This window comes from Physeter macrocephalus, chromosome 8 (genome assembly GCF_002837175.3).
Source record: "Physeter macrocephalus isolate SW-GA chromosome 8, ASM283717v5, whole genome shotgun sequence".
Classification (NCBI taxonomy): domain Eukaryota; kingdom Metazoa; phylum Chordata; class Mammalia; order Artiodactyla; family Physeteridae; genus Physeter; species Physeter macrocephalus.
Window position 1 is genome coordinate 122,095,081 of NC_041221.1, and position 21,336 is coordinate 122,116,416.

At 39.5% G+C, this 21,336-nt stretch overlaps 1 pseudogene; it reads right to left on the reverse strand.

Moving 5' to 3' along the window:
- Positions 1 to 12,245: 12,245 nt before the first annotated feature.
- LOC129392362 (tigger transposable element-derived protein 1-like) lies at positions 12,246 to 14,008 on the reverse strand (annotated as a pseudogene).
- Between the last annotated feature and the right edge of the window lie 7,328 nt (positions 14,009 to 21,336).

Here is a 21,336-nt window from a genome sequence, read left to right on the forward strand (position 1 = left end):
CCCCTGCATCGGCAGGCGGACTCTCAACCACTGCGCCACCAGGGAAGCCCCCAAATTTTTAATTTTGATGATGTCTAGATTATCTATTTTTTTCTTTTGTTACTTGTGCCTTGTTGTCATATCTAAGAAAATCACCAACTAATCCAAGGTCACGAAGGTTTACATCTATGTTTTCAACCAAGAGTTTCATAGTTTAGCCTTTATATTAGGTCTTTCATCTATTTGGGGTTAATTTCTGTATGTGGTGTAAACTATGAGGTAGGGATCCAACATCATTCTTTTGCATGTGGATATCCAGTTGTCCTGGCACCATTTTTTGAAAAGACCATTCTTTCCCTAGTGAATTGTCTTGGTACCTTGTTGAAAATCAGTTGACTAATTATGAGGGTTTATTTCTATATCTCAAGTCTGTTCCATTGTTCTACATGCCTATCCTTGTGCCGTTTCCATACTGTCTTGATAACTGCAGGTTTCTAGTTAAGTTTGACATCAAGAAGTGTGAGTCTTCCAACTTTATTCTTTTTCAAGATTGCTTTGCTATTGTTTAGAGAGTACTGCAGAGCTGTTATTAAAATACCGTCTTGGCTTGGTTAAGACCCCAAAATTGTTGCAAACCTTTACTTTTGGTTTAGGATATAAATTAAAGGAAAAATAATGATTGAAATAGAGAATCAGAAATATTACCAGTATTACCTCTGAGGTGGAAATTCAGTTAGAAGTGAATGAATCAACACTCATCTGCACCAGAAAGCACAGGATTTTAGATTTACATCTCATCTAATAAGATGTGTAATACAAGGAGACTGAAGAAATAGGTAGTGTGAACGTCTTGGCTCTTATATATATTGGTCAATCCATTTCAAATTCTTTGGGACTCCTCATTTAACATCCCTTAAGAAGAAAAAATCTCCTTACTTAGCATCCTTAAAGAAAGAGGCAAGAGGTGGTGTAGTATATTGGTTAAGAGGATCAACTCTAGGCTAATGTTTCCTGGGTTCAAGTCCTAACTCTGTTGCTTCTTAGCTCTATAAGTTTTGTGGCCCAGTTCATCCCCTTTAAGGATAAGTGATAATACCCATTTCATAGAGTTGTTTGTTTACTATATTTATAAAATGCCTTGAATAGTGCCTATATTTTTGCATGAAATGAGATAAATAAATTTCAATAAAAACTGTAAAGTAAATGCAAGTCATGCCATTACAAAATACTCAGTTTATCTAGCTTCCTTTACCTTTTGCATGATCTCCCTTCAATCTCAAACAGTTATCAATCAATAATCATGGTTTTATCACTCCTACCCAGAAAAGTCCTATTTAGGTTGTTACGGATAAATTGCCAGATGAATGGACATGTACTTATTCTGCAGAATACCTACTACACGCAAGAAAAGAGTGCAAACAACCCAGATTTAAGTGTGCTTCAGTTTGGTGCCATCTACTTTAAAAATAAGGGCTCTTTGCTTTTGTTTCGGTTTATAGACTCAGTAGTGAATCAGCTCATTTAATGAGCTATAGATGAGAGCAAGTACTCAGGGAACATCAAGTGCTAAAAGTTCGGAGGATTTGATTTTTTTTCAGTCCAGTAACCAAAAGCATTTGATCTTTTATTGACTGAATATGGTTGCTGTAAAAAAGAAATGAAATGTCCTAAGTATTCAGGGTTGAATAACTACAAATGCTTTCCATTTCCACTGTCCAATCACCCTTAGCTTTACGCTGTGTACAATAATATATTACCATGTTCAGTCTTTATTAAGAAAATAGACTCTTTTTCCTGACCGTATTAAAATGGTCTCTTTAAAATGTAGATTTCAAAGGAATAAAATTCTCTCTAGGCTGTAGTTCTTTGTATTAACAATTATTTTTCCAGATTAGTCTTCTGTTTTACCTAGGTAAAACAAGTCAAAGGAAAGTAACATAGAGGGATGCTTCTTATTTGAAAGAGTAGGGAATGCAGTTTTCTTCCGAATTGTGATTTCCTTTGATAAATGTGCTGTAACTAGATCCCGGGGGCTATTCGAAGTGCACTCAGGAACAACATACAGCTCGTTGGGCAAATCCTCCCAGGAGGCCCTGGAGACAGTCCCACTGGGCTAGAATAACAGTTCCATTATTCAGCCCAGCAAGTCTATCACCCTACTTATTAGCATAGTTTGGAGGTTAAACAATGGTATCTCCTCCTACTTACTCATTATCAAATTACTTCACGATGTTTATTTAGACTACTATCACTGACTCAATGGCACCAGTTATAAAAACACGACTTTCTGAGAAGACTTCATTAAAGTGAACACTCCAACAGAAAAGGTCTCTGGGTAGGAACACGGGAAATGTGTTTCTTTGCACTCAACGAAAACAATTCCGATATGTTTCAACTGTCTCAAAATTACTATGTGGGACGTATCAGTTACTTTAATGAAAAAATAATACTTAGAATAGTATCATTTAAATATTAATGTAATTAATGCCACATCACAGTTAATTGAAAATCACTAACACTTGTTAATAATAAATGGAAAAATATGCTTTACAGCCAATGCCAGCAAGTAAAATGTGTATTTTGCACATGGCAGTTTAGGAATACATAAGCAAACCAAGAGGTGTCAGTTTTTAGTGGGTAAGACTGAATTGGTCTCTTTTACATTTATATTTGACAGCAACACTTATTTAATTTTTAAAAAGTCTTTTTGATGAATCAGAGGAGGAAGTATGACCTGTGGGTTAAGTCTGGGGGTTTGGAACAGAGAACTCACTTTTCACTTTCAGTCACTGAAAAACTGATAAACTGGTTAATCTTTTACTAGGAAAATGTCCACTGATTAGGTAACTTGGAAACATGCTCGTATTTCCTAGCTAGAAGGGTAGATGTGCCAGGTCAATTTACACGTTAAGTCTGGGAAGTGGAAACTGTTGATCCTGGATGTAGGTCTACCCAAAGCTCTTTGGTGTCCAGCCCTCCTTCCTTCGCCCCCAGACATGGTTTCCCTAGAGGAAGCAGCCATTGGGGCGGGTATGTGAGCGGCGCCCTGCTCCCCAGAACACACAGACAGTCAGCTGTCTCAGCACCATCTAATAATGAAGTGAGCACCTAGGCAAGCCCAGATCCTGAGCAAATTCTGTTTGAAAGGCAAGCAGCTGTGTAATCATTTATCTAGGCTTGCGAGGAAATGGCTTATTTTACATCATTTTTTCAAAAGCAAACTTGAAGTTCTAGTTGTAATGTGACACCTTGCCTATCCTCAAAGTGGAGTGAGGAAAGGAAAATTTAATATGGGTGTCAGCTTTCCCCCTCTCCCCCTTACTAACAGTATGCTAAAATTTGGGAAGAGCTGAGGTCACCTTTTTTGGGTACTTTCATTTTACAGTTGGTTGTCAGTGCTAAACTGAATTACATTAAGTTCCATGAAGTTAAGGAGGATAAGAATTGTGTTAACTGCAGAATAAACCCACCAACCATTAGATTGTTTACAGTGAAAAGGACCCTCAGTTTTTTCGTAGACCCTTGATATTTACAGCCTTCTAACCATCCACCTTCTCCAATTATAAATGTTAAGGCAGTTTCAAAATCGGAAGGACTATAGTCAATCCGTGAATTTAGGAAGAGAAAAATTTCTTTACGTGCTTACTTTGCATTTCAAGTCTTCCAGAAAGAAGGCTCTGGCACATCTGAAAATATCTTGGGAGTTAGTTACACAAAGGTATGCAAGGCATCTCAGATTTATCTTCGGCATCTCTGCCATTTATTTAGAAGCTGCACACAAACAGAATTCCTCCTGTCCTGGGCAGCCCTTGCATCACAGTAGGAATACATCAGCGCGCTTCTGTTTCTCATGCAGAAGGGAGCGACAGATATGGTCCAGTTATACTTTTATAGCCTCCAGTTTACAGTTGAGCACTATGCCTTTTTAGGGCTGACTAGGAAATCAAATTGGATGAGTCTGGGAACACAGCTTCACAATGTGCATAACCCTGACTCTGCAATGGAGGAAAATCAGTGAGGGGAAGGAAGCATTGATCTCCTTGCAGAGTGCAAATGCAGTTGGCTCAGAAACACTCTGCCCAGGGATTTTGTTATTCAAGTCATTCCGTTGCACATGTTTTCAAACCAAGCTCTTATCATGCAGCAGCTCTCTGGATTCAGCTTAGCTCCAGTTACACATGCATAAAACCCACGGCTTCTAGAAGGGAAAGGAACTCTGCGTATCCACAGTTCAGCTTCTGTGTTTGCTCGAGGCTAAACGAAATAGCCTTCACTTCAGTGACATTTCACGATGTCACTCTGTCACTGGGTGGAGAAAACTCCTGCAGGAAGGTGAGAATATGAATCACTTCAAGAAAATATTATCTTCAGCTATGATGAATTTGATGTGCGTCTGGGCTGCTTGGCCAATTTGTTTTCCTTTTTTTATTAAAGAAGTAAATGTGACCAAGAAATTACCTGGAGGGCCTACTAGAGATATGCACGTGTGTGCAAATACACACAAAAATGAAACATATTATATAGCCACATGCAGTATGTATAAAAATATATATTGCAATATTTCATACTTGTTAGTGAAAATATTTTTACAACATAGTGCCTCCCAAGTGCAGGAAATAAATCAAGCCTCTTAAAAGTGATTGTAGTTGATTCATTTAGTGCTGTCATAATATAGCGTTTTCTTTAATGAAAATTTATATTGTTTTTTTCCTGGACTCAGTGGAATAAATTTATACTGAAAGATGGAAGCAATCGATGTATTCAGTATTAAACACACCCAATTCCTGATAATAAACAGGAGCTTGATCAAGTGAGGTACAGACGGACTTAGCTTAAATGCACCTTTTCTGCTCTGAGCTTTTCCACATCAAAATTGTCATATAAACATAGTAGAAACCAGTGGCTTTTGGCAATGAGACACAGCACTTTCAGATCAACCTTGTGCTGGTATCACAGTGAACTACCAACAGACTGATTCAGATTCAGATAACGGATTTATGTTTAAAGCAATTTGCAACTGTGAACATCTGCAGTAAGAAAGAAAGGGAGTTAGCAGCTCTAGCTTAAAAGCATTTAAAAATGCAGACAGATGTAAAAAATAGTACTAGAGAAGGATGACCACTATAAAATCAGCAGGAAAAGAGAGCAACTGAAAGATTCATATACATGCATGCCTTGTTTTACTGTGCATATTGCTTAAAAAAAAAAAAAAAAAATTGAAGGTTTGTGGCAACCCTGCGTGGACCAAGTCTATTGGTGCCATTTTTTCTAGTAGCATTTGCTCCCTTCGTGTCTCTGTGTCACATATTGGTAATTCTATGTACATTTTTTTTTAGACATATTGCTATTGTATTTGTAAACATAATCTTCATATGCATTGGGAAAGCAAAAAATTTGTGTGACTTACTTCACTGTGATATTTGTTTTATTATTGTGGTCTGGAACCAAACCTACAATATCTCTGAGGTATGCCTGTGTGTATGTATGTGTATATAAATAATTTTATAGTCCTAGAATATGAAGCAAGGACTCATGATAAACAAAGGGTGGGGGCCCTAAATTAGGACTGAAGAGAAAAAAATCCTTCCTGGTGTAGTCAAGGGAATCACAGAAAAGAATGTAGCTCAGGAGATAACAATCTTTTCAAGTTTTAATGATGAAATAAAAGGCTCTCCTGCCTAGGGGCGGGGGCAGGGATGGGGGAAGTTTGCAGTCGGGCTAGGTGGGAAGGGCGAGAAACGGGGTGGACCAGCAGGACTGGGGTTTCATCTCAGTGTTTGGAACATCAACTTCATAAACACTGTGAGCTGTGGTCCACCAAGGACTACAACCGTGTGCTGCAGAGTACAGAAAACAAGCCAGGCAAGGAACCCGTGGTCCTGTGTTAATATTCTCCAGGATTACCAGTATGAGAGGGAGGGTGACTTTTTATTGCCCTTGAAGTAAAAAGTGATGTTAAAATTTGATTCTTGCTCTTATGATAATCTAACTTGGAACATCAAACAAAACCTTAAGGACTGTATCAGTCAGGGTCCAAACAGGAGAGAGAATCCACACAAGAATCTCAACAGGGAAAGTTTAATATAAAAACTATTAATTTAAGAGGGGATTGGAGTAATGAAGTATTGGCTAGTAGGAAATAAAGAGAACTCTAAAGACAGTAGGAATGGCAGATAGAATAGCATGTAGTAATATATGATATATATAATAGAAAACATATAACAGAATACAATATAATATGTTACTACCCCTATGGCTGAGAGAGAAAAACCAAGGAAGAGGCCCCCAGAGCTCAGATCTATAACTTGTTGGAGAGGGCGTAGCCATGGCTCACACACCGGATGGAAGAAAAGTTGCTAGTGGAATTTTCCGGAAATCCACCCTCTCAGAGGCCAGGGAAAGCTGTTCATAGGAAAGTGTCTCACTGGAGTCACTCCAGTGCAGAACCACCCGAGGCGGGTGTCGGAGGAGGTTGTAAGGACTGTGCACTGGAGAATCGGTGGGCACGTGAGGAATCAGGTGCTGGAAAAGCCAGCCGTGCTGCAGGAGCTGGGCACTGAGGGAGCAGTGTGCCCTGCAGGCACTGGACCTGAAGAATCCACCTGAGCTGCAGTTGCCAGATGCTGAGAAAACATCTGGAGAACAAGGAAGAAAACCCTTCTCCTCCTGCAATGTCTCTCCAGTGCTCTCTACTGACAAAGCTTAATATCACGCCTGTCAGCAAAGGGAACATAGTTAAAGGGCCCAGATCTATTTTCAAAGAGCAGGCAAAAAGGTTGAATTTGGAGCTGAGAAGCAACAAATTACAACTGGCACAAGCATACATACAGAATCATCATAATCCTTTAAGTTGAAAATTTGAACACATTGAGAGTCTTTGTACAGTGAGATGATTCTTATACTGTGAGTTGTTTTTTGTTCTCTTTTACATCTTCATGAGATGACTACTCAGAGGAATAGCACAAAGGGTAGCTGTGTAGGCAGCACAAATCACCCAACTTGCAAAAGTCTAAATCAGTCCTCCTATATCCTTAACATCATATTTTGATTATAGACAATAAAGAAACAGAGCATTATCGATGCTTCTTTTAAAAATTCTTGTATAGTGCAGAGCTAAATACATAGATAAGTGACCTGGGCTCAAGCCAATTCTTTTTTCTTTTCATAACATTGCTGTTAAACGCATGTTCTTCATCTCTTTTTTGTTAGCCTCGTAGGATGGTGTATTAGTTTGCTAGGGCTGCCATAACAAATACCAGAGATTTCTTTTCTCATAGTTCTGGAAGTTCTCAAGAAGTCTGAGATCAAGGCATCGGCAGGACTGGTTTCTTCTGAGGCTGTTCTCCTTGGCTTGTAGATGGTAGTCAGCTCCCTGTATCTTCACATGGTCTTCCCTCTGTGTGTTTCTGTGTCCAAATTTCTTCTTTTTATAGGGATACCAGTCATATTGGATTAAGGCCCACCCAATTCCCTCATTTTAACATAATCACCTCTTTAAAGACCCTATCTCCCAATACAGTTAGATTCTGAAATACTGGGGGTTAGAGGCTCAACATCTGAGGTTTGGGAGGAACAGAATTCAGTCCATAACAGGTGGTTAACTGTGGGGGTCGTTAACCTCGAAAGCCTGGGTTCAAACTCCTGATCAGCCAGTTTGATATGTCAGTTGTGTAACATGGGGCAACTTATTCATCCACCTTGAACCTCAGTTTTCTCATCTACTTTGTAAAGCTGTTGTGAGAATTAAATTAAGTAATACAGGCAAAGTATTTAGAATAGATTGTGGAGTATACTATGAGCAAAAGATGTTAACTATTAGTAATGGTGATATTATTTTTATCTGCACTTATTTATTTGATTATAAACACATAATGGCTACTTCCCAGATGACATAATACCTTTGCTGGTAATATGATAAGGAGGCACACAAACTAATAATTACCAAGTTAAATTTGTGCTTTCCTCAGGACCTTTGCACTTGCTGTTCCTGGTGCCTGGACCTCTGCTTTGCTGGCTTCTTCCAGCCTCTGCCCAGATGGTACCCACCCAGAGAGGCCTTCATGGACACTCTATGTAAAGTAAATGCTCACTCCTGCTCTGTGTCCACCCTATTGCCTTCTCTTCTTTTTGTCATCGCCCTGAGTGCAATCTCAGATTCTCATTTCTTTTCCTGTTTGTTCTCTGTCCCTTCCACCATAGTGTAAACCATCTTAGACATTGCTACATCTCAGCTTCCTAGTGTACTAAACCTGGCACACAGAGCCATTCAAAAATGTTGTTTACATGAATAAAATACAAAAAACTGTGTAACACCCTATTTTGAGGTAAGTATATGGTGAAAAAAACACACAGCCATGTGCTCAAGATCATAAATAAAAGATCTCAAAAAGGAGAAAAGGGTATATTAAACACATTTTGAATACTTCTATTTTTCTAGTTCAGTGATACAATATTAATTGTTTTTATTGCTGGAAAACCTTTTGTTCCTTTCCAGGACACTAGCATTCGTGTTACTCTAACAATAAGTTGGTATCTTAAAATGTTAACTTTAAAATCTATGAGTGGAGAGCTAGAAGTCTTTCAACAATCATTGTCATCCACTGAAAATGATCTAAAAATGGGAGCACTTAATGAGCTCTCTTCTCCTTTCCTTCCCAACCCACTCCAATGCATTTGTTCTGATCTTAGGGTTACCACAGACTTCAAAGGGGGCTACGGTCAGCTCTGCAGGAAGGAGAAGAAAAGTCCCAGTAAACACAAAGGCCATCAAGTCTGAATACACATTTCTTTGACTGAGTCCACAGTGCATGAGTATTGCGACAATGATTGGTTCTGGCTGAGGATTGTTTTGTCAGGCCTATATGGTTAGGCAGGCCATTTAAATGGTCATATTTTATTCTGGTAGCAAGAAAGAGTTATAATCAAGTCAAATATATTTTGCGTACGCACAAATGAGCCTCTGTATATCTTTTTTGCATGAAAATTTGAATGCAATCCTTATTCAAAATTCTAGCTAAATTATTAGATGATTTGGATTAGGAAATATTACACTTATGGACCTTTGTCTGCCATGAACCTGTTGTCTGTTGTAGTTTTATTATCAATATTTTAACGACACTGACGGAAATTTAAGCCTGTCCAAATTTGATGCCACATCTCCGTGGTGCTTTTCAAATATAAACTGAGATAATCTGAGTTTGTTAATATAGTTAGTGAAAACTTTGACTTTTAAAAATTAACTTTAAAGTGAATAAGGAAAAGACAAATTCTCTGCCATCAGTATGCCAGTCCTGGTACAACAAAGTCTACAGTCTAGCATGAATCACTGTTGGGCATGGGTCAGTATGGGACCCAGAGGGACTAGGGGGCAGCCAACAAACAGATTATTTTCCCCTAAACAATAGGTGGCTAAGGATTTCATCATTTTACAAGTGAAATACTGAAATTAACGCTAAAACCACCGTACCATAGACTAAGATAAAAGTTGAGTCAACTACGTTTAGTTTATTTCACATTATGAAATAAATTCTTCCCAGCTCCTAAGTTTTGCTGCCCTTTAAAAGATATTTGTAAGGAACAACTTCATAGGCATATTGAGGGGACTTTATCTGAGTGAGTTGGACTCAGATGATTACTGCAATCATGATTCTGATGTCCAGAAACATGAGGTCAGTTGATTAGCTACTGAATACTCAGCTTGGCAAAAAGTAGAGTCTTTGCGGCTGGTTACTCAGAAAGTATGGCGATTATTGATGTGGGTAGGGGGTAGCAGAACTAAAATGAGAACACTTGCTTTGCCTGTCTTAGAGAATAATGTCTAAATGTGAGGTGCCATATAGAAGCTTTTCTGCTATTATGCAATACACATGTTCCTGAAAGACTTCCTTGTTCTGAAAAATTATGCATTGAAAATAGTAGGGTTCTCTGGCTAAATAGGGTTGAGAGCTCAGATCATTCAAACGTGGAACTTTGTAACCAGAGCACCAAGAACACAACAATAATCTTAAAATACTAACACAGTTGAAAAGATATTCCAAATTCCTACTAAATAAATATCTTAGCAAACATAGGATTTTACCTTTTTTTAAAAAAAGTAGACTATGTATGAAAGAGGGTACAAAGAAGAGCGAAGGTTGCTAAATTATGGAGATAAGGAAAAATACAAAGACTGAGGAAGAGCCAAGCCCAAAGCACCTACGTGAAGTTCAGAATAAACTGAGCCAAGAGGAAGACCATGCAGCAGATGTGCATCACTGGGAGAACCCTGTTTCTTGGTGGTTTGCCGCATTCAGTGCCTACTGCTTGGTGACATAAAACAGTCATGTGAGGAATGGTTCTTTTGTGTGCCAAATCGACTGGGCTAAGGCGTGCCCAGATAGCTGGTAAAACATCATTTCTGGGTGTGTCTGTGAGGGTGTTTCTGGAAGAGATTAGCATCTGAATCAGTAGAGGAGAAGAGAAGATGGCCCTCACCCATGTGGGTGGGCACCGGACAATCAACTGAGGGCCCGGATAGAACACAATATCAGAGGAAGGGTGGATTCATTCTGTGCTTGAGCTATCTATCTTCTCCTGCCCTCTGACAGCCACACTACTAGTTCACAGGGTTTTGAACTTGGACTGAAGTACACCACTGGCTTTCCTGGGTCTCCAGCTTGTACAAGGCAAACTATGGGACTTCTCACCCTACATAATGACATGAGCCAATTCCTATAATAAATCTCTTTCTACAAAATATAAGTATAAATTAAACAGATATTTCCTATTGGTTCTTTCTCTAGAGAACGCTGACGAACACAATGCAGCGGGAAAAACCCACGTAAGAACTAATAGGATGGGCTTACCTGGTGGCACAGTGGTTAAGAATCCACCTGCCAATGCAGGGGACACGGGTTTGAGCCCTGATTGGGGAAGATCCCACATGCCGCGGAACAACTAAGCCTGTGCGCCACAACTACTGAGCCTGTGCTCTAGAGCCCGTGCACCGCAACTACTGAAGCCCGTGTGCCACAACTACTGAAGGCTGTGCGCCTGGAGCCCGTGCTCTGCAACAAGAGAGGCCACCGCGATGAGAAGCCCGTGCACCGCAACGAAGAGTAGCCCCCGCTCGCCGCAACTAGAGAAAGCCCACGTGCAACAAAGAAGACCCAACGCAGCCAAACATAAATAAATAAATAAATAATTTTTTTTTTTTTAAAAGAATAGGACATCCCAGTTATGTTAGCATTGCTTTCTTACAATTGCGTATGAACTTGTGTCCTTCAGAGAGGCATGTGTGGTACCAGAGTAGACTGTATTTCACTTTGAAGTGTGTGTACTTATTTCTATCATCATTTACTGATTTGGGTCACTGCCTTTCAAACAAATTTTACTAAATTTAGCTAAAAACTCTGTATTTGTTTATCGGATATTGAGCTCACTGCTATCCTGGTTTCCCTTTTTTTTCTTGACTATGGTTTTCTTCTCAACTTCTCTGCTTTGTTCCAGGTGGGGTTTTCAGGTAAATTTTTTTTTCTTCCTTTCTTTTTTTGTTATTGCCCTTTTGTTTTATTCTTTGTTAATCATCCTTGTTCTTAATGTAGCTGTGTTTCGATGGTAAGATATCTCATATACATATTTGAAGCAAACAGTGCATAAACAAGCAGTAACACATATTTAAAGAAGTTGATACTACAGACACACCTCATGCAACATATCACCAATCCACTTTTCCACCAGCTTGTTCTCTCCTCTCTCACAGGGTTCCTTCTGGGGGCTTTGAGGGAGAATCCATTTCATTCCTCTCTCTTAGCTTCTGGTGGCTACCGGCAACCTTTGGCACTCCTTGGCCTGTAGAGACATTACTGCAACCTCTGTCTCAGTCTTCAAGCTGACTTCTTTGTGCAAGTCTGTCTTCTCCCTTCCTCTCATAAGGATACCCGTCATTGGTTTTAGGAACCACACTAATCCAGGGTAACCTCATCTTGAGATACGTAGCTTACGTACATCTTCAAATAAAGCCACGTTCACGGGTATCAGAGGACAAAACTTTTCAAGGGACAGCACTCAAACCACTACAGGCATAATCAGAGATATTGTGGGTACAGTTCCAGACCACAATGAAGTGAAGATCAAAATAAAGCAAGTCACATGATTTTTTTTGTTTCCCAGTGCATATAAAAGTTATGTTTACACTATACTATAGTCTATTAAGTGTGCAGTAGCATTGTGTTGGAAAAAAACAATGTATGTACCTTAATTTAAAAATACTTTATTGCTAAAAAATGCTAACAATCATCTGAACTTTCAGTGAGGGGTGATATTTTTTTTTGCTGGTGGAGGGTGTTGCCTTGAAGTTGATGGCTGCTGACAAATCAGAGTGGTGGTTCCTGAAGGTTGGGGTGTGTGGCAATTTCTTAGAATAAGACAACAATGAAGTTTGCCACGTTGATGAACTCCTCCTTTCATGAGTGATTTCTTTGCAGTATGCCATGGTCTTTGCTAGCATTTTATCCATGGTGGAACTTCTTTCAAAACTGGTGTCAATCCTCTCAAACCCTGCTGCTGCTTTATCAGCTAAATTTATGTCATATTCTAAATCCTTTGTTGTTATTTCAACAATCTTCATAGCATCTCCACTGGAGTAGATTTCATCTCAAGAAACCACTTGCTTTGCTCATCCATAAGAAACAACTGCTCATCCATTAAAGTTTTATCATGACATTGAAGCAATTCAGTCCCATCTTCAGGCTCCACTTCTAATTCTAGTTCTCTTCCTATTTCCACCACATCTGCAGTGACTTCCTCCACTGAATTCTTTAACCCCTCAATGTCATCCACGAGGGTTGGAATCAACTTCTTCCAAACTCCTGCTAAGGTGGATATTTGGACCTCTTCCCATGAATCATGAATGTTCTTAATGGCATCCAGCATGGTAAATCTTTTCCATAAGGTTTTCAATTTACTTTGCCAGATTCATCAGAGGAATCACCATCTATGGCAGCTATAGACTTATGAAGTGTGTTTCTTAAAGGATAAGACTTGAAAGTCGAAATGACTCCTTGATCCATGGCCTGAAGAATGGATGCTGTGTCAGCAGGCATGTAAACAACATGAATCTCATACCTCTCCATGAGAGCTCCTTGGTGACCACGTGTATCATCAGTGAGCAGTAATATTTTGAAAGTCATCTTTTTCTGAGCAGTAGGTCTCAACAATGGGCTTAAAATATCCAGTAAACCAACAGATGTACTGTCATCCAGGCTTTGTTGTCCCATTGAGAGAGAGCACAGGCTGAGAAGTTTTAGCTTAATTCTTAAGGGCTCTAGGATTTTCGGAGTGGTAAAGGAGCATTGGCTTGAACTTAAAGTCAACAACTGTGTTAGCCCCTAACAAGAGGGTCAGCCTGTCTTTTGAAGCTTTGAAGCCAGGCATTGACTTCTTCTCTCTGGCTATGAAAGTCCTAGATGACATCTTCTTCCAAGATAAGGCTATTTTGTCTACATTGAAACTCTGTTGTGTAGTGAAGCCACCTTCATTCATCATCTTAGCTAGATCTTCTGGATAACTTATTAGAGCTTCTACAACAGCACTTGCTGCTTCACCTTGCATTTTGATGTTTTGGAGACAACTTCTTTCCTAAAACCTCATGAATCAACCACTGCTAGCTTCCAACTTTTGTTCTACAGCTTCTCCTCCTCTCTCGGCCTTCACAGAATTGAAGAGAGTTAGGGTCTTGCTCTGGATTAGGTTTGACTTAAGGGAATGTTATGGCTGGTTTGATCTATCCAGACGACTAAAAGTTTCTCCACCTCGGCAATAAAGCAATTTTACTTTCTTAGCATTCGTATATTCACTGGAGTAGCACTTTTAATTTCCTTCAAGAACTTATCCTTTGCAATCACAGCTTGGTTAACTGGCTCAAGAGGCCTACCTTTCAGCCTATCTTGGCTTTCCACATGCCTTCCTCACTAAGCTTAATCATTTCCAGCTTTTGATTTTAAGTGAGAGACGCGCAACTCTTCCTCTCACTTGAGCACCTAGAGCTCATTGTAGTGTTATTAATTGGCCTAATTATAATATTGTTGTGTCTCAGGGAATAGGGAGGCCCAAGGAGAGGGAGAGAGACAGGGGAACAGCAGACAGTGGAGCAGTCAGAACACACGCAATGTTTATGGATTACGTGAGCCGTCTTATACGGGCATGGTACATGGTGCCCCCAAACGATTATACACGTAACATTAAAAATCACTGATCGCAGATCATCATAGCAAACTTAGTAATAATGAAAAAGTTTGAAATATTGTGAAAATTACCAAAATGTGACAGAGACACAAAATGAGCAAATGTTATTCGAAAAATGGCCCCGACAGACTTGCCGTACGTGGGGTCGTCACAAACTTTCAATTTATAAGAAACACAGTATCTGTGAAGTGCAATAAAGTGAAGCACCAGAAAACAAGGTATGTCTGGAGAGTACGGTTTAAGCAATTTTTGTTGTCTGTCATGGAATGATAATGATAGATTTTACTTATTGTTGATAATCTCGTATTAAATAACTGGCTTGGTTAGGACTGTGGACAGTGGCTGGGAGAGTTTTGCTCTGCTTGAAATTAACTTATTTTTATTGAATCTGTGACCTTGGCTGTGTTAGTTGAATACCCCATGAGAAAGTACTTTGATTAGACAGGCAAGTTCAGGAAAAAATGACTCTAAAGGCCCAACAGTATTAATGTTGGCTCTCCCTCACAGGCCGTATAACTCTTAACAAGTCAATTGCTTTACAGCAACCAGAGTGTGAGATCATTCATAAATTATACAAATTCTCACAGTGGCAAAGTGAAATTTACCTGTAGGGAAAAATACAAATGTAAAAACGTTTCCTGTAGTCTAATTCTGTTTGTAGCAAGATAGAATGATTGCTCTCACCTTCTACCACTATTATACAACCCCACACCAACACACACACACACACACACACGCAATACTTTGACTAAATACCCAAAGTGATTTCAAGCAACTCACAGAGTATAGACTCAGTAGGCAGTAATTAAAAGCAATGAATTTATTTCCTTTATTTCTTCCTTTTAGTACATTCTAGACTCTGTTTTTAACCTTTCAATATCGCTCACTTAATTAAGAAAAACGACCCCACATTTCTTTTACATAATACACCACTCCTCAGCAAATATAAAGGGATCTTGGCATACGAGGCTATTGTTTTCCTTTTCACTGATCTTCCTCTCTAGAACCAAGGAACATGAATCGCAATTATTTTATCCACTGAGAAAGGAAAGTTTAAATCAGTGCCTTTATGTATAGGGCTACATGAGGCTTTTAGATCACTAGATGAAACTAAATGCCTGACTTAAAAAATAACTGAGTTTACAGATACTACCAGAATTTTACTAGCGTTTCTGTTTATCTGTGGTTTAAAAAAAAGTAATGCCAGGGCTTCTGGTGAAATATAGATGACCCTTCATAGACCTGAGTCAATGTCAAATATCTTATTTTCTCTGGAGCTTCTTGTGTGGTCAACTGTAATTGCTATTCATAGACCCACAGGGCAGGCTTCCAGGTCCAAAATGTACACATTCTACAGTTTGACCCTTCAAGGTGCTGGAAAAACATAAAATACATTTCTTTGGAGAAAACTCTCTGCTACAGCATGGTCCCTTGAACTGTCCAATTTGATCTGTGATTCCTGCTGAGATATGCATTACATCATGGTCTATTTTCAGCTTGTTACATTAATCAAAACCTATGCCATTTATTAAACAGCTTCCTGCAGCTCAGGCATTTGAAATGCAGAGTGCCAGCAAGCAGCTGCCAAACACCATGAAGGAAAGAGGTGGGCTGGATTTAAGTAATGTACAAATTGAATTTCAAGTGACTGAGCAGCCTCTTTATCTCTTGGTGACACAACCAGGGACTGTAGCAGCGTTCTTAAGGAAATGAAACCCAGAGCCATGGTTCAATCATGGGGTGGTTACCAAGCCTCTGCCCAGCAGTCTTTCCGGAACTGCTGATGAATGTGACCTTTGCAAAAATGCACAAAGCCTTGATTTCTGCACGGTTAACCTTTACAAGCTGGAACCCCTCTGTGAAACCTACCCACAGCAGAGGGAAGCTTCAGAATCAAAACAGACACATACACATTTCATGAAAGAGCGACTACAAACACGCACATGCTCACACGTATTCTCAGAGGATGAAGACATTGAACCATTTTCAATTATTCTCTCAACTGTGTGTTTCCAAGCATTTACATTCCTCTTCCTTATGAGGAGGAAAGTACCAGAACTCGATGCAGTGTCAACTCTGTACTTAAATGCATTCGCTCCATTTTAGAACTGCCTTGACCGGAATTGGTGGTGGGAATGGAAATTATATGTGTTCAGGTTTGCGAAGAGTCACTGAGACCCTTTGTTCACCGTTAAATAATGATCACGTGCACATGTTGAAGAGAAGGGGGTGGGTATTAAATGGACAGCCTCGATTTCCACTGTTGGTCTACCTAGGAAAACCATTTTGCTGCGATAGCATCTCACCATGTTGTTTTTTCCAAACGTATTGGATATTCATTGTGAGGATAGGGAGCATAGAGCATTATGAGTGACTATGGCAATATTCTTAACCTGTTACAGTAATGAATCAAATTTCCTTTCTATGGCTTCTTCCTGATTTTAATAAAATTTTGTTTTTAAACAAATCTAATTTTTCTCATTATTAATAAGTTGATTCAGATGACATTAATCATTAAGGAAAAGCAAGTTACACTAGCTTATCTAATCCTCTTTTAATGTCTAGTTCTAGTGGTAATATTTTTTATATCATACTTTTCTCTCAACTAAGTGCTTTACTACCTGATCATGTGATTTGCCTAGCAAGCCTATGAAGTAATTAGAATAGGGTAAGCTATTATTATTGATGAGAAAACTAAAGTCCAAAGAGGTTAAAGAGCATGCCAAAGGTCAGCATGGCAAATCACTAGTAATCCCGGAACGTTAACCTCTCTTTTCTGTGATTTCTATGAACCATGAGGGCTATGGCAATAAGGATATGGGGAAACCAGTGACTTCAAAAGACACCTTGATTCATCTTTACAGGGTCTCAATCTGCAGCTTCCTGTCCACCGTATTCACTTTAGAATCCTTGTCAAAGTGCAGGAAACCCCTGATCCGCAAACACCCAGCTTAGAAATGACCCAGCCATGCAAACACCTGCTTTCTGGCTGTCTTTTTACTGTCAACTGATCAACCGTGGGGAAGTAGTGGGGAGGGTGTAGGGCAAACTTCTAGAGACGGCGTTTAGAAGTAAAAAAAAAAAAAAAAAAAAAGTGGGAGGGAGGATACACTGTAAAAGAATAAAGAAAGAGCAGGTGACCTCCAAAGTCATTCATTCATTCACTCACCCACCATGGGTGAGGCAGGAAAATGCGAGTTAGTGAAATTCATGAACCCTTTTTAGTCCTTGTGCATTGCACTAAGTATTGAGAACACAGATCCAAGATCTGCCTACAAGTAACTCTACGCAAAGAATGAGTGAGAAGAAAGGTATTTGAAAAGTACAAAGCAAATTAGAACACAGAGGTTGGGAGGTTTATTTCTGTCTGAGGTAACCAGGGAAGGCTTTGTGTCCAATGATGGGGCTGTGATGGATGAGCTGGACTCAGTAAGACCCCAGTTCTCAGAAGTCACGCTAACGTGTTATTACTCCCTTGAGTCCAATTTTCAGCCCAAAAGGTTTTGTGGGGATTCCAGTTACTTTCATAAAATGTAAAATACATAAAGCAATGGACATTGTATAAGGCAAAGCCATACCAGTATCTGTTAGGCCCCTCTGTATACCAGGTGTATATTATCACTCATCTTTACAACTGTTTCCCAAGGTAGATATGCTAATATCATTTTACAGATGGAGAAACTGAGGCTCAGAAAGGCTAAGTCTCTTGCCATCACCAGTAAGTGGGAAAGGAATGCAGTTATTTTCGAGCAAAGTGTCAAACACACAAATGGTCTTATAGTCCTAACGTGTGCAGATAACCTAGCCCTACCGGTTACTTAGCTGGCTACAGCGTGCTGAATCTTCCACAAAAATATTTTGAGATGGTGAGCTACCGTCAGTGTACTTGACCCCTTTAAAGCTTTCATGTATAACGCAAACTTTTCCAAAATACATGTTCTTTTCTGTAAGACAATGTCCCTTTTATTTTGGCTAAGTATGGTTTCCCTCCTTTCCTGTTCAATACGGGGGCAACTGTCTCAAAGACATGATTTAGCTGAAGTTAAAAATAAGGGGGGAAAGGGTATAAGTAAAGGTGAAGGCTGATCCTACTTGAACGAGAGGTGATTGTCCCAGGGAAAAGTAGGCGATTCTTTTTTTATTTTACGCCGTCAACTCTGGCCTATGTCTTTAGAGGCACCTAAGGCCTTAGTGTATTAACTGTTCAGACTTTTGATTTCAAAAGATTACTTCTTCGTAAAGGCTGACCCAGGGCTTGGCTGTGCTGCTTTAAATTCGGGTCTCTAAGAACTGAGCAACTTTCTTTGAGCCTTCAAAGTAAAGCCAAATGCTCCATCCTCAGCGGGAAAGTGACTTTAATTAATTCTGGACGACCTTTCCGTTGAAAAGCGAAACACTGCCCCGAGGCTTTTTAGAAAGGTTAGGTTGTACCTTTTCCCTCTTATTGTGATGAGTTTTGAGAAACACATGTGTGTTTCTCACACAAGTCTCTGCTTCCAGCATTCTTGTAGATGAGCATGTTCTTTAATAAAGGAAAAACAAAATAAAACAAACAAACGAGCCAAAAAGCCCTGTTTGTAGCCAATTAACTTCTCAATTCTAGCTAGAACTAAACCACAGTACAAAATCTTCCATAACAATAAAATATGACTAAAGGCCTCATCAATTCTCATTTAGCAAATGCTTTGTACTGGACCATCTTTTTCTAATACTTAGGAATTCCATTATTTCTTATTTCAGTGAACGTGTTAGGAAAAAAAATTAAGTGAAATGGGATTAGATTTGCCATTTGTCATTTACTCAGAGCAGAATTCTGGTCTGACATGTGGGCAACTCATACCCAGAGCTTAATGCTTTTAGTAATTATAAGGATCATGTAGAGTATGTTGATTGGTGGGGGGAAAAAATTCTTTATTAACTGCTCAGAAATAGTTAATTCTTCATTAGTCAGAGCACTGCACTAGAGGCTGCAGCCTGTGAACCATGGATTAGAGTTTATGATAGTAATAACCTTCCCGAAAAAACATTTGTTACTATACTTAATGACCAGATTTTAGTGCATTAACCTTCCTTGGGAGGTCAACTAACAAAATGGATGTTAACTGCTGGTAACAACCAATTCCTCTGAAATTAATATTTAGATGCCTTTGGTGTCAAAAAACCTTCCTTCCATATCAGGGCATTAAAAACACTTCTAAATTATTAATAGCAGGCAGGATTCAATGCCTCAAAGATTTCCATGCCAATGCTCTTTATCCTCAGCCTCTTCCTATTTTCTCAAACAGAGTTCTCTTCTGCAGGAACAAGGAAGGCATTCAGGGAAATTAGGTCTCAGAAATGCATGTGGGTCAACAATGCACTGCAGTTTGGAAGAGGTCACTCTTTAAGTTCAACAGAAATAAACATAACAGGAGTGTGAAAGGTGATGCTGAGAGCACTGGAAACCCAATGGGGACAAACTCCCCACCGGGGACAAACTCCCCACCAGGCCTGGGCTCCGGAGCCACGGCCCTCTCACCACCTGTCAGGAACTCCCTGCCGACACATTTTTGCATCCCTTCTGTGACTGACCTCCTGGCTCATCTCTCCAGCCCCTCCCCCTGCCCTCAAATTGGAACAAACCACACTTATGTCAAAACAACTTCTGAACTATTTCCTTCCCAAGCAACCCCAGAATATAAAACATGTTCTGAAAAGCTGCACCATTCCCTGGAGAAATTTTATGATTTGGTTACTGCAGTGTGTGCTGCTCCTTGGCCGGGGTAGCCTTGAGTCCTTGCCAAACAAAGAAGCATTGCTATTATTAGCCTTCCTATTCAATGGCCACAAAACAGTCCCTGTTGCTATTTTCAGACTGTGTTCTTCTGGTGCAATAGGGCCAACGTTGCACCAGTAGGGCAGAGTAGCTGTCTATTGCCAAAACCTGCACAGTGGCATGAACGTGAAAATGTTTTCATGGGGGTATATTTAGGCAGAGGTGAAATACAGATAAGAGAGCCAAAGCCCAGCCTCCTGAAAGCTCTGCTAGTTTCAACAGAGACATACCTACTGGTGTTGGGAGAGCGCCCCTGGGACCTCAGTGATGAAGCTGCTGTGTTTAATAATTTCCTCAAATCCCATGAAGGCAGTGACAGTCCTGACTCAATCATTTACATCAGCCCAGGTACAGGCACAAAATGATAAACCAATATCATACAGAGCTGTGACGGGGAGGATAAGGGTGACCATGTAAAATGCATGTACATTATAAAAGGGCCTTTTCCTCATGGCATGGTCATTTACAAAACCAGCAGCAGTGTTTCCAGAGGAGCCAGGCAACTTGTCGGTGTTACTTTTCTAAAAAATGAGCTGTAATTGATATAACATTGTATCAGTGTCAGGTGTACAATGTAATCATTCAATATATATTTGTGAAATGATTACCACAATAAGTCTAGTTAACATCCATCCCTGTACAGGGTTACAATTTTTTTTCCCTTGTGATGAGAACTTTTAAGATTTATTCTCTTAGCGTCCCACTTCACCCATTTTACTCACCCCCAACCCTGCCTCTGACAACCACTAATCTGTTCTCTGTATCTATGAGTTTTGTTTTTTTTTTAAAGACACCACATATAAGTGTGATTATACAGTATTTGTCTTTCTCTGCCTTATTTCACTTAGCATAATTCTCTCAAGGTCCATCCATGTTCTCACAAATGGCACTATTTTATTCTTTTTTATGGCTGAATTACATATATATATATATATATATATACCTATATATACACACATACATATGTCTGCCTGTCTACACATACATATGTCTGCCTGTCTATCTATCTATCATCTATCTCACATTTCCTTTATCCATTCACCCATCAGTGGATACTTAGGCTGTTTTCCAGGTCTTGCCTATTGTAAATAATGCTGTAGTTAACATGGGGATGCATATATCTTTCCAAGTTAGTGTTTTCATTTATCTTTGGCTAAATACCCAGAAAAGGAATTGCTGGATCATATGGTAGTTTTATTTTTAGTTTTTTGAGGCACCTCCATACTGTTTTCCAGAGTGTTTGAAACAATTTTCACTCCCAGTAACAGTGTACGAGGGTTCCCTTTCCTCCACATCTTTGCTAACATTTGTTATTTCTT